Below are 12,085 nucleotides of genomic sequence, written 5' to 3'. Positions count from 1 at the left end.
AACAAACCTATACGTTCTCGAGACCGAATACGACTCGATTACTCGGTACAGCGGTTGACGCGTACCGTCGCACAGCTATTTCCTGTTCCATGGCGTACCATTATATCATGGAAATTTTCTATTCTATGATAATTGACTCGCAGAGACGTTCTATTCCATTGTGATTGACGCGTCATCACAATCACGTCATAAACGTTTCTTATTCTATGGCGATTGACGCGTGCTATCATAGAGATGTTTTATTCTATGACTGTTGACGCGCACGATCGTATCATGGAAATTTCCTATTCCATGGTGATTGACGCATAGAGATTCTCCTATTCTATGACGGTTGACGCGCACGATCGTATCATGAAAATTTTTTATTCTATGGCAATCGACAGAGATGTCCTATTGTGTAGCGATCACATCATGAAAATTTCCTATTCTATGGTAATTGATTCATAGAGATTTTCTATTCTCTGGTGATTGACGCCTTCATCACAATCACACCTTTCTTATTCTATGGCCATTGACGATCACGCGTCATAGGGATGTTTTATTCTATAATGATTGATCATATATCATGGAAATTTCCTATTTTATGGTAATTGACGAATAGAACGTCCTATTTTACGGCGGTTGACGCGTACGATCACGTCACGAAAATTTCCTATTCTATTCCACAATCGACTCGTAGAGATATTCTACAAAGATTGTTATAAGTATTTTTTCAAAAAAAAAAAAAATGTGAAAGAGAGTTTTCCACGTGTCCAAGCTTTTCTTCTCGCACGAATAATTACGTCTTCGTCATTTGTTATATCAATTATTTTTTTTTTTTTTTTTTTTTTATACATTCATCCGCCACCAAGAAACTTGGTATTCTGAAACACGACTTTTCCACGTTTAACGCCGTAGCGTTTTCGGCGACACGCGGACCTGGCTCGCGGATATAAATAGAGGACGATGCCAGTGTACTATCCCTTGGCCGCATCGTTCGAAGAATAAACCAGCCGCGACAATCTAAATGCGTATGAAGGAATGAGTCTTTCACGACTGTTGAATGCGATCCGCATACCTGGCGATCCGCACCCTCGGGCCTCTTTCTCTCTCTCTTTCTCTCTCTCTCTCGTCGTCTCGTTTCGCAAACACGTGGATGGACGAGACTTACCCTGTAACCGAGACTACAATTGATGTACAAAATTTTGTCCAAAGAATTAGAACCAAATAATAATAATTAATTTCTATGCGATTTTTAGCATAGACACATTATTCGACAATAATTTGCGTTTTCTCTCCTTGCTTCGATTACTTTTTTCACATACTCTTATCAAATGTCCAGTTTGAAGCAGGACGCAAATAGAGTCGGATCATTCCGTCTTCGTCGCGTCTATGTTTCTATCTCGCTTCATCTAACGTAGAAAAATCGATTTTTTCGTATAATATTGGCCGGATAAAGTCTATCGAATCTCGGATATCGTCTTTCCTCGAGCGACAAATTTCGGACAAGAACGAGCTTGTTAACCCTTTCGGCTTCAGTGGGACACGTAAATCTAGGTGAATATTTCCGAATATCCCCCGCAAGACTACACGATACGTTTACGAAATTTTAGGATTAGCTTAATTAATAATTAAATCCCGGAGAAAATAATATTTTTTTTAAATCTAAATACTTGTGTAATAATACGTAAGATAATAAATCGTAAAACTATTAAATTTCTGGATATGCAGTGTTGTTAAGTTTAACTTACGTTGTTTTGGATGTGTGTGGAATCGTATAATAACGTCGTTCCAAGCGAGATTTCATTTTAGAAAACGGAAACTATGGAAAGACCGAAGAAGAATGAAAAAGGAGGAGATTAAAACGTTTGATCGTCGTTCGTTGGATCATGTTTATCCCACGTACGTTTATAAATAATACTTTCTCAAAAAACTATTCTACATACATCGTTTTATTATGGAAAAAATATTTTCTACTGTTCTGGTATTCATTTTGAAGAAAGGAATTCATTTCTATCCTTGCTTCAATGAAGAACGACGCATCTTCGTATTTGTCGTACGTCTTACACAAAAATTACCATGAAGAAGCTGAATATCTTGATCATACTCCTAGCATATGCATAAAGAAGGATACTCAAATTCTACGAAGCTCGAGATTCGACTCGTCAGCGATTCGAAAGAGGCTTTGCCATGGTAGAATACATTCCTGATCAAATACGCATTTTTATCCCTTGATCTTGGATAATTATAATATACGAGTCGAACGGCGAAAAATGTTCAAATTCCGTGTTTTCCATTCCTCCCAGTATCGTCGATTTCGACTTGATAATTTGTCGGTCGCCTATCCGCTACAGTGCTGCCACCATTTTTCATCGAAGCTCCGTCTTTTTGCACACCAGCTGGTGTTCTCCTCGCCCAGCAACCGTTTACTCTCGTACGAGAGAGCACAAAAAATATTGTTACAGCCTGACAAATGCATTCGACGAAGAACCGTCCACTTGTGAAACCTGAATATGCTTGTATCGAGGAAGAGGATAGAGTAGATCCCGCCTTTACCCGATTTTTTTTCTTCGTTTCTACCTTTTGCCTTTTATTTTTTAGAAATTGGGAAGACTCTTGGGAAGACTTCTCTGCAAAAATATGAAGCAAGCAATATATATATATATGCTGCGCTAGAATTGTCGAATTAATTTCGAAATTTGCGTACGAAAGCGAATAACATATCAGATTTTGAAACTTATATAGGTGAAGAAAAGTATGAAGGAAGTATAAAAATATAAGATCCAACAGTGAAGAAAAAAGTATACACTTTTCGTTTCACGAGGTCTACGTATTTCATTGGCGGTCTAAAGGCTTATCTACATCGACAGATCTTGTCCGCAAACAGTCCCCGTGTAATGTTTGTCAACAGTCGGCCGATTCGCTGGATCGTGCGTACGGAATATACGCAATTACATTCGCATTTGATCTGATACAAATTAAAATGCAATGAACGCACAATAGTTAGTTAACCGCTCGTATAATATTTTGCAATTGTGCTACGCCAATCTTAAAGACGCGAAGAAAAATGGGGGGGGGGGGAATTCGACGGACCAATGGCGAATTGGCAAGTTCCATCGTCCATGGATTAAGCGATTAATAGACAGTGGAGGAAATAACGATCGGATATATCGTGGCAAACAGTGAAACGGAATCCAATATGAATTACGAGTCACACACAAACACGAAATAGACTTATTTACGCGATATTATATAACAACGATGTTCTGTTATTTCTAACATCGCGATAGAACGTCGTGCATTCGCGTGTTGCGATACGCAGTTCGAGTCGCGTGAGTAACCAATGGACTGGCGCGATGTAAAAGACTTGGAGAAAAAGAGAAGGGAGGGGGAGGGGAAGAGATTGAAAGGTTAACGAGCATATCCCCGAAGGAGAAGAACAAGTTGAATGGGGATAATTAAATGTATCGCAAACTGTTGGCTCTATTTTCGGCGCGAAGGTTCCCTTGATTCGACCATCCATCAACTAAGTAGAAAATTAACTTTGTTGTAGGAGCGGGTTCCTAGCCCCTCCGCTCTATGAAAACTAAACGAGAAGAGGGAGAGAGAAAGGAAGAATTCACTGGCTACGGAAAACTGGGTTCGAAGTTTGCGAGGATAACGACAGAGAAAAACACAGACGCTTCCATCAAGATACGAATACGTTTCGAGAGTGAAATCGACAGTGACTGAGAATTATTTTCACTCTCACGTCCACTCGCGAAAAAATACTTTATCTCGATGCGATTCTCGAGAAGTAAAGTAACTCTTAACTACTCTAGATAATCCTAAGGATTTGAGAGTCGATTTGAAAGTAAAATTCTCGAGAATGTTTCTTACAAATGGATAATGTATCCAGAACTGACTGTCCAATCCGGTAATTGTCATTCTCAACATCTTTCTCACGAAAAGATATTCTTCAGTACCAACTATATAGACTAAATAACTAATAATCTATTTTAAAATAATCTAAAATTCAAATACGTTCGAAAGTAAAATTGCATTTTATCAATGAATATCACACAGAAAATTACTATCACTCACTGTCAACGCAGTGCCTTCTAGTGAAAAAATAATTTTTTACAATTCAATTCTCGATAGTTTTACCGTCAAATGCATCCTGGACCAGAGATTTTGATTAAATTTCGAGAGCAACGGGGCGTTGCGATCGTTCGAAACTTGGCAAATAGAGGGCGCTGCAATTATCATCGTTCCATTGGGCTATTTCGATTTTCCGGTATCTAGCCGACTCCACACCCACGGTTCCACATGGCAGGAAATTAATTTTGCGGCAACACGTATTCGCAAAAGAGAAAACGCGTCCCTATGAAAGTACTATCTTAACTGATTACTGGAAAGTGGAAATCGGTGAAAAAGTCGGTTGTTCGTTTATATTTTCGCGTAGTTGCGGATTATCTATCATGGTCCACGCGTTCCGTTATTATAAATTATGAGAGATAAAGAATACCGATGTCGAGTGGCGAGAGCGCAAACCGCGAATAGCCTAGTTGCATCTTCGCGGTCAACGATCCTCCATGACGCAGTGCGGATGCTTAAAAATTCGCTTCACCGGTCGTTCAAGGTTCAGGTGAACGTGGAAACTCGACAGTGACTGAAGAGATTAATAAGGTACGTGACGTGGAAACGACGATATATTCGTTTCGAGAGCTCGATATACAGATACCGATACTGACTAGAGGGCGCCACATTACGCGTGGTTATCGTAAGATTTACGTTTTGACAAGGAATTTTGTCTTGCAAGGTGTGGCCATTGTTATTCCTGTCACTTGTCGGGCCATGATGCAACGAGGTCGTGAATTAAACTATTCGAGATTTCAGCGTTGACCGATATTAAGTGCAATTTACTATATTCAGAGCGGTGCATTTCTCTTTTTTTAAATTACCAAAGTTTCCTTATCTAATTATAGATCTGTCAAAATACCAGTTCTGACGTCTGATCACATCGGTGCATTACGTTTGAATAATTTTAAGACTAAGATGTTTCGTGACTCTTACTATACTTACTTCGCGTATCAAATCTCGCGTATTAACCTCTGAAACGTGTAAAAATCGAAATTTACTAAGACTGTAATTTTTCGTGCGATATATATTTATTTCAAGATTTGAAAATTCTCAGGCTACGAGAAATCTAAAACAATCAAGTTCCCTCCTAACCTATATTTGAAAGGTATCGCATCGAAACATGTATCATTTTTTAAAAATATTAAGAATTTATTTATTGCAATCTTTTCTTTTCTTCAAGCAGTTTCATTATAATAAAATAATATTAATATTTTCTTTTTCTTTCCCAACCATTCGAGAATTAAAATCCATAAATATATCTACTTCGTTTAATAATAGATACAATTTTAGTATCACGTTCATTCTTCTTGCACACTTAAAAAAGTAATGCCTTTAGGATTAACATCGAGTTTGAAGTGAGGAGCGTTAAGCGGCGCGCGAATTAGCCAAGAATCGTAGAGACGCTGTGATACGTGATAAATATTTATAGGGTTGGAGCGTATTCCCGATTCGTAAAAGCGCACACGGGCCACGACGCGGAAAGAGTGAGGAGGGGAGCCGTTCAGCCTTATCCAGCCACTTTCTCGTGGACGATAATGGGCTCGTTTCGCCGGCTAAAATCTTAGACTGCAATCAATTTACTTGAAACTGGTCTACGTGCGCGATCCACCGAGATAACCCGTGCGCTTGTAAGCCGGTGGGGCCGGCTTTCTCCTCTCCTTCTCGAGTGAGGGATACCACCTTCGAGGCTAAGTTTTCTGAAAATGACTGACGGCAGATTATCAGATCGTCGGCAGTTTCCCCCCGTAAATTATTAAGAACTCCTCGACGTCCAAGTTTGCGTTCTACGTTCTATCTCACGTGTATGCCTTTCCTTGCTTCTACCTCTAACAATTTCTTCAATGTGTGTGTGTTTGTGTACGTTGAAGTGTGTTTGACAGAGAGAGAGGGGGGGGGAAGATGTGCTTTGAAGTATGTCGTGATGAATGAGTGAGTATGTACGTGTGTTGCAAAATGTGTAATGAGAAAGAGTGTGTATGTGTCGAAGTATATTACAAAATATGCGAGTCAAAGAGAGTGTGTGAAAATGTGTATATATATATATATATATATATATATATTGAAGTGTGTGTAGTAAGTAAGAGAAAGAGAGAAAGAGAATATGAATATTCCACTTGTGTTGAAAGTATATTATTACAAAATATATGAGCGAAAGAGAAACATGTGTGTGAGAACGTACGTGTGCATTGAAGTATGCTTTAATACGTTGTGAGGAAAGGAGAGGAAGAATATGAATACTGCGTGCGTGTGAACGGTATTGAAGTGTGAAGAAGTGAACGTGCATGCGTGCACGTCGCGTGTGTATGTGTGCGCGAGAAAGAAACTTGTCGCGTTTCGATATCTCGCGAACATTGGACAAATATTGACGTCTCAAGTTTACCCTTTTTGTCGCGCGACGAAAAGCGCGTCGTTTTATTTATTTATCAGCTGCTCTCGAGTATTAGCGAGTGGAAACGGGGTCGTGCGAGGAACTGTGTAAATCCTTGTCCATTTTTCTCCCTCCCCTCCCCCCTCCCCTTTTTATTTTCCCACCGTATATGCAGTCGTTGCATAAGGTTACTAAGCGAGCTCGAAACGAGCACGTCACTCTTTGAAAATAAAATTCCGCGAATTATCGGAATTCGTACTGTCGGAATTGTATTAATCGGCTTGAATTCAAAGTTAATGGACAATGGTAACGGTTGAACGTGCAGATATCCACGTTTATTAAATTCTCGAATTACGCGGGTCGGTCGGTGGACTCTCCTCCCAAAAGGAACAAAGGATGAACAAAGGAACACGTCTCCTTAATATACGAGATATTAATTATCAAATTTCTGAATCTGAATCACTACGACTTAAAAATAAAAATAATCGTATATATAAATTATTCCTTCTTCTTGGTAAGTAAATAAAAATCCATTTCCAATGAAACGTATCGTTTCTGCTCGAATACTCGAACACTATAAAAGGATACCAAGGAAAATGCATATCGAATGGCTGCGCCGTGCATCTTAACGGAATCCCGAATTAAAACAAACGACGATATATACGATCCGCTATATTTCATATTCTTTTTACACTTCGAGGGAAAGGAACGGTTCGCGAGGAGAATAACGGAGATATCCGAGAAAAAACTACGGTCTCGAGAAAGAAAGAAAAAAAGAAGCGAGAACGTGACGAGAAACAGAGAGAGAGAGAGAGAGAGAGAGAGAGAGAGTGAGAGTGAGAGAGAGAGGCGGAAAGCGTTAAGTCCGGTGGGCGAGTTTGGCGCAGTTGGCTAATAATGCAGTTTATTTTAACTCGATATGTATGTCCTCCGGTCAGTTATCGATACGCAAACTATGGCTAGATATTTTTGTCTCTCAACAACTGTTTATTCAGGTGAAAAAAGCTAATCGTGGAAAAGTTGGATTTGTCGCTTTTGGCGCAACGCTAGAGGACAAATAAAGTAAATGGTGCGGAACAGATGACGAAGTATTCGGACGAAAGTTTGGTTCTAGGTGACTGGCGAGAAATGGGAGAAAACGGAAGAGGAGGAGGAGGAGGAGGAAGAGGAGGAGGAGGAGGGTGGTGTCCGTGCTACGTACGAAATTACGCGCGGAAAGAGGCACGAAATAACGAAGGAGGATAGATTTATTCCCTGGCACGTGTCGTTTCCACGAATTGCTTCGTGTGCCGCCGCCGCGCCTCCTCACGTGAGACGCTTAGTTATGCGAGTTTCCCCTCTCTCTCCCCCTCCTCTCCCCTTTTCGATGATGGGCAAATCGTTCCTGTATTCGTTCTGATGGTTGGAAAAGCTTTAACACTATGATTAAATTAATTTTCGTAATTTCGTAACTTTACAATTAATATATTTTGTGTAGAAAAATGTAAATTTGAAGGATAAGAAAGTAAGAATTAATAACTATAGAAATACTGATAGTTAAGAGCCACTGGTGGCGCTGGTGTCGCATATGACCAATCGTCATAGTATTCGTGCAAAAGCATCGTGTCCGCAATAAAAAGAAACGGCAATATGGCATTGTTGCGATATGGCTTAGGCTATAAATGTACTCTACTTATCCCGTTATTAAGGTACAGGCTCATCTTGACATACTATAAAACAAAAGATACGTTTATTTTGATCATTAATCCTCTTTTCCTCTCACTCATTGACCTTTTCTTACTTAAGAATTGTTTCTAAATACCTTACCGACTTGAGAGCGTTTGGATCTCGGAATTCAATAATAAATCGTGTCGTGGTACATGGAAAAATAACGAAACTTAATTCGATTAATTAAGATGATTAAAATTCAGTTCAATCCTTCGTATTATCTCGCCTGTAACTGTAACTTAATCGGTTCGAACACAATTAAGGTTGATCAGGTTTCACGTAACTCGTTCTCTCGGCGCACAAACCGGCCGAAAACGGACTTGCTCGAAATTGAGACAAAGTTTACCGAAATCGAAATCCATAGTTTACTAACGACAAATTCGTATTTACCGACACGTGCCAAGCGAGTTTAGTTAAAGGGCGGAATGAGTTTAGATTGTGTGTGTATGTGTGATAAAACCATTGGCAGGGTTTCGCGGTGAATTCTCTCTCTCTCTCTCTCTCTCTCTCTCTCTCTCTCTCTCTCTCTCTCTCTCTATCTCGTGCACGGTTAAAAACATTCGACCCCAACGTGCGCGGTCAAAATGGAAAGGCTTGCCGGGGGCGAGTTCAGGGCCAACGGAATTTCGCACCGGACGCAAATTGATAATATGCTTTAACCGTTCCTCTGTAAGTAACGAGTGAACCGTGTCGAAAGCGTGCGAGGGCGTGAACGTAGACTCGATTCGCGATCGATGAAGGTGTATCGGAAAATTTGGCAATCGGTGGAATTGTACAGAATTATACTCGAGACAATTATCGCGGATTATTAATTTTTTCTTTAATTAATATCTGAATATTATTGCCTTCGATGTATTATTGCGAAATAAAATGTATAAACTTGGGAATAAATTTGAGAAAGAGGGCAATTGAGAGTATTCTCAAAGTGCACTTGGTCGGTCTTTTTTTTTTTTTAAATCGTGTCTTAATCGAATCTTATTGAGAGTGTAAAAAAGATCGTTAACATCGAGTTGCGTGTTCCTTTATCGTCATTATTTTTACTCGAAGCAGTTTTTATTAACGCAAGATAACGTATATCGAGTTATTTTGTTCAATCTGTATAAAGTGAAATAAGATTGGTCACTAATAAATTAGCTTATTAAATTACCGACGGATTTCCAATCTGACGAACTCGTTAAATTTTAATTATAAATCCCAAGCTGATTATTAATTAGCAATTGAAGATTATCGGGACACTTATCATCCTGTAAAATCTTGAAATATTTACAATTAACAATTAATTTCACGAGTCTAAATATCTTCTAATAAGAGATTATGATTGATGGACGATCAATCGATTGTTGTTTGATCATCAAATCATAAGGTCTCGAAAATCATTCAATCACTAAAATTACGAAATATTTACAACATTCATTACGACGTTCGAACACCGCAATATCAATTAATTTTGTCAAAGGCAATGTTACAAAATACTTTCAAACCAGCGATTGTAAAATAAAATATTATCGACGCTTCGAATTTTCGAACTATCAAAAGATAGAAAAATTCTACGCTAAAGAATTTTTTTCGATTTTTTATTCAAAATAATTTTAATTTAAAAAAAAAAAAAAAAAAAAAAACATATATTCGAATCAGTGATGGGAAAAATTTAATATTTGAAGTTACGAATAAAGTTACTTCGAAAAGTTGCTTCAATAATTTATCGTTTAACGTAATAACAATCCCAAATAATTGTAATGCCAAAACGGTTGAAGTTATATATGAAAAATCTATTAGCTACGAATAAATGTTAATTCGAACATTTTATAATAACTTAAATTACTTAAACTAACTTTATTAATTTTTAACTTTAAGTTACTTTTTAAAGTTTTTTTAAGATTAACCAACTCGCCGAAGAGGCTAATAAAGATCAAGCTCAACGTAAACCTTGACCGTTTTAATCGTCAAGTGTAACTCGAGTAGGCAAACGACCGAACGAATGGAATTGTTCGCCTGGCGTCTGACCAGTTTCGATCCGCTACTACTGCGAGCGCACGAGTAGTAGAAGTCGGCGAAATAGGCGGGATTCGATTCCACGCGTCGAACAGAACGAAAGAATAAAAAGTGATCGGGTGATCCGTCTCACAAAGGGAAGAGAAATCTGTCGAGCGGCTCGAGAAAATCAAAGGGGAGAAAAGTTGTGGGCGAGTTACCTACAGGTTGGGTCAAAGGCTATTTCCCTGTCACCGTGCCAATCAAACCAAGATCCTTTAGCCTTTCGATCTTGACCCACTCTCTTATATAATAGTATATTACTACATACTATTTTATATATATATATATAAAATAAGTAGTCGATTATTGATATGAATTTTCGAATCAAGTTTCTTAATGTATTGCTGTTAATGACACAAGGGTCAAAGCAAAGAAGTCGATGAAGAAAATATTTGAAGAGAGGAAGGAGTGCATGTTTTGGGACGAAGAAATTATTTTTGGAGGAGAAGAAATGTTTGAATGTTTGAAAAAAAGAAAATTTCGAGAAAAGTGATTTCTTCTTGGAACTTGAAGAGAAACTTTTGAGAAATCCATGTCTAAACATCTCGCGAGTATATAACCATTGGATCGTGATTAATTTTGTTTTGATCCTTTCGAGACTTTGATATTGATCGCAAGGTAAGTTTCACGATTGTATAGATATTACGATGCGAAATTCTATCGGGATTCCCATTTTCCAAAATTAGATCCATCCAGTCCATCTTTTCTATCATTCACATATCCATAATTCCATCACCATTTTTCCAATCTGAAAATTTCACTTTCCGATATAATCCAACATTAAGACTTTTTCAACTTTCTTGACAATCCTCCTCTCGCACGTCGATCATTAACCAATTAAATTTTACCAATCGACGAATTTAATTTTGTTTTGTTCACAAAACGCAGCTTCAACCGAATATATAATAATAATAATAGTAATCATAATAATAGGATAATCAAACGAGTGAAAGGGGATCGTTGCGACTTGTCAAATCGCTAATCTTATTATCGCCCGCTTAAATTATCGCGTTGGAGGATCCGAATCGTCCTGACAATATCGTCCTGGATATATGGGATATAACCTATTCCCTTTGAAATTTTTCTCCAATTTTCTGGGACGAGCGACGACGAGCGAGGATTTTCTTTCGAAGATGTATCGAATAATCGATGTTGGCTGGAGAGGGGAGGGGGAGAGAGGATGCATCGATGACGTCAGAAGCGTGGAATTTGCTCGCATTGCGCTCGTACTCCACCGAAATCACTCCGTAATTAAAATACATTTCGCTGATTCGAGCGGGTACACACCGCATACCCGGAATACTTTGCCCGTGTCAGAGGACAGCTATTTATTCGGAGAAAAATTGCGGTTCCTCGAAGAATTTCCGAGGCATCGTTTCGAATCCACCTTCGATTATCCCTTCCCCTTCTTCCATCTTTCCTTGACAACTCGACAAATTAACGAATATCTTTCTTAGATCCTTTTTTTTTACCCCGTCATTGTAACCTGAAATTTCCATTCGTCGTATTTTTTCTAGGTGTTTTTTTTTTTTTTTTTTTAAGATATCTTTGAAATTTCGATACATTCTGAGAATGTGAAGAATCCTTGCTCTCTTCGAGAATATTGCACTCTACGATTTCAATTCATTCGTGTTCTTCCTAAGAGAAAAAAATCTTGTTTTTTTTTTTCTTTTTTAAATATACGGTATTTTTTTTGAATGGATTTATTTTTAAAACTTATAATTCTGAAATTTGATGATTTTTCTTACGGGAATATAAAAAAAAAAAGAATACATCTATTTTCGAAAATTGTAAAAAGTAAGTTTGAAAGAGAAATTATCCTTTTCTTAAAAAGTAATTTTTTTCTGAGAATTTTTTTTTTTTTTTTTCTTTTAC

General features: G+C 38.0%; 1 long non-coding RNA gene across 1 annotated transcript; it reads left to right on the top strand.

Annotated features, from left to right (window-relative positions):
• The first annotated feature begins 3,242 nt into the window (after nucleotides 1–3,242).
• LOC147657921 (uncharacterized) lies at nucleotides 3,243–5,263 on the top strand. Its single transcript, XR_015291569.1, has 2 exons — nucleotides 3,243–3,443; nucleotides 3,533–5,263. It is a non-coding gene; the product is annotated as an uncharacterized LOC147657921 (long non-coding RNA).
• Nucleotides 5,264–12,085: the final 6,822 nt, after the last annotated feature.

Source organism: Apis florea, unplaced genomic scaffold, assembly GCF_048593485.1.
Source record: "Apis florea isolate Af1SG1 unplaced genomic scaffold, ASM4859348v1 contig_2492_pilon, whole genome shotgun sequence".
In the NCBI taxonomy this organism is placed as follows: Eukaryota; Metazoa; Arthropoda; class Insecta; order Hymenoptera; family Apidae; genus Apis; species Apis florea.
The sequence above is the reverse complement of the archived record's forward strand: the minus strand, read 5'-3'. Positions and strand labels throughout refer to the sequence as shown.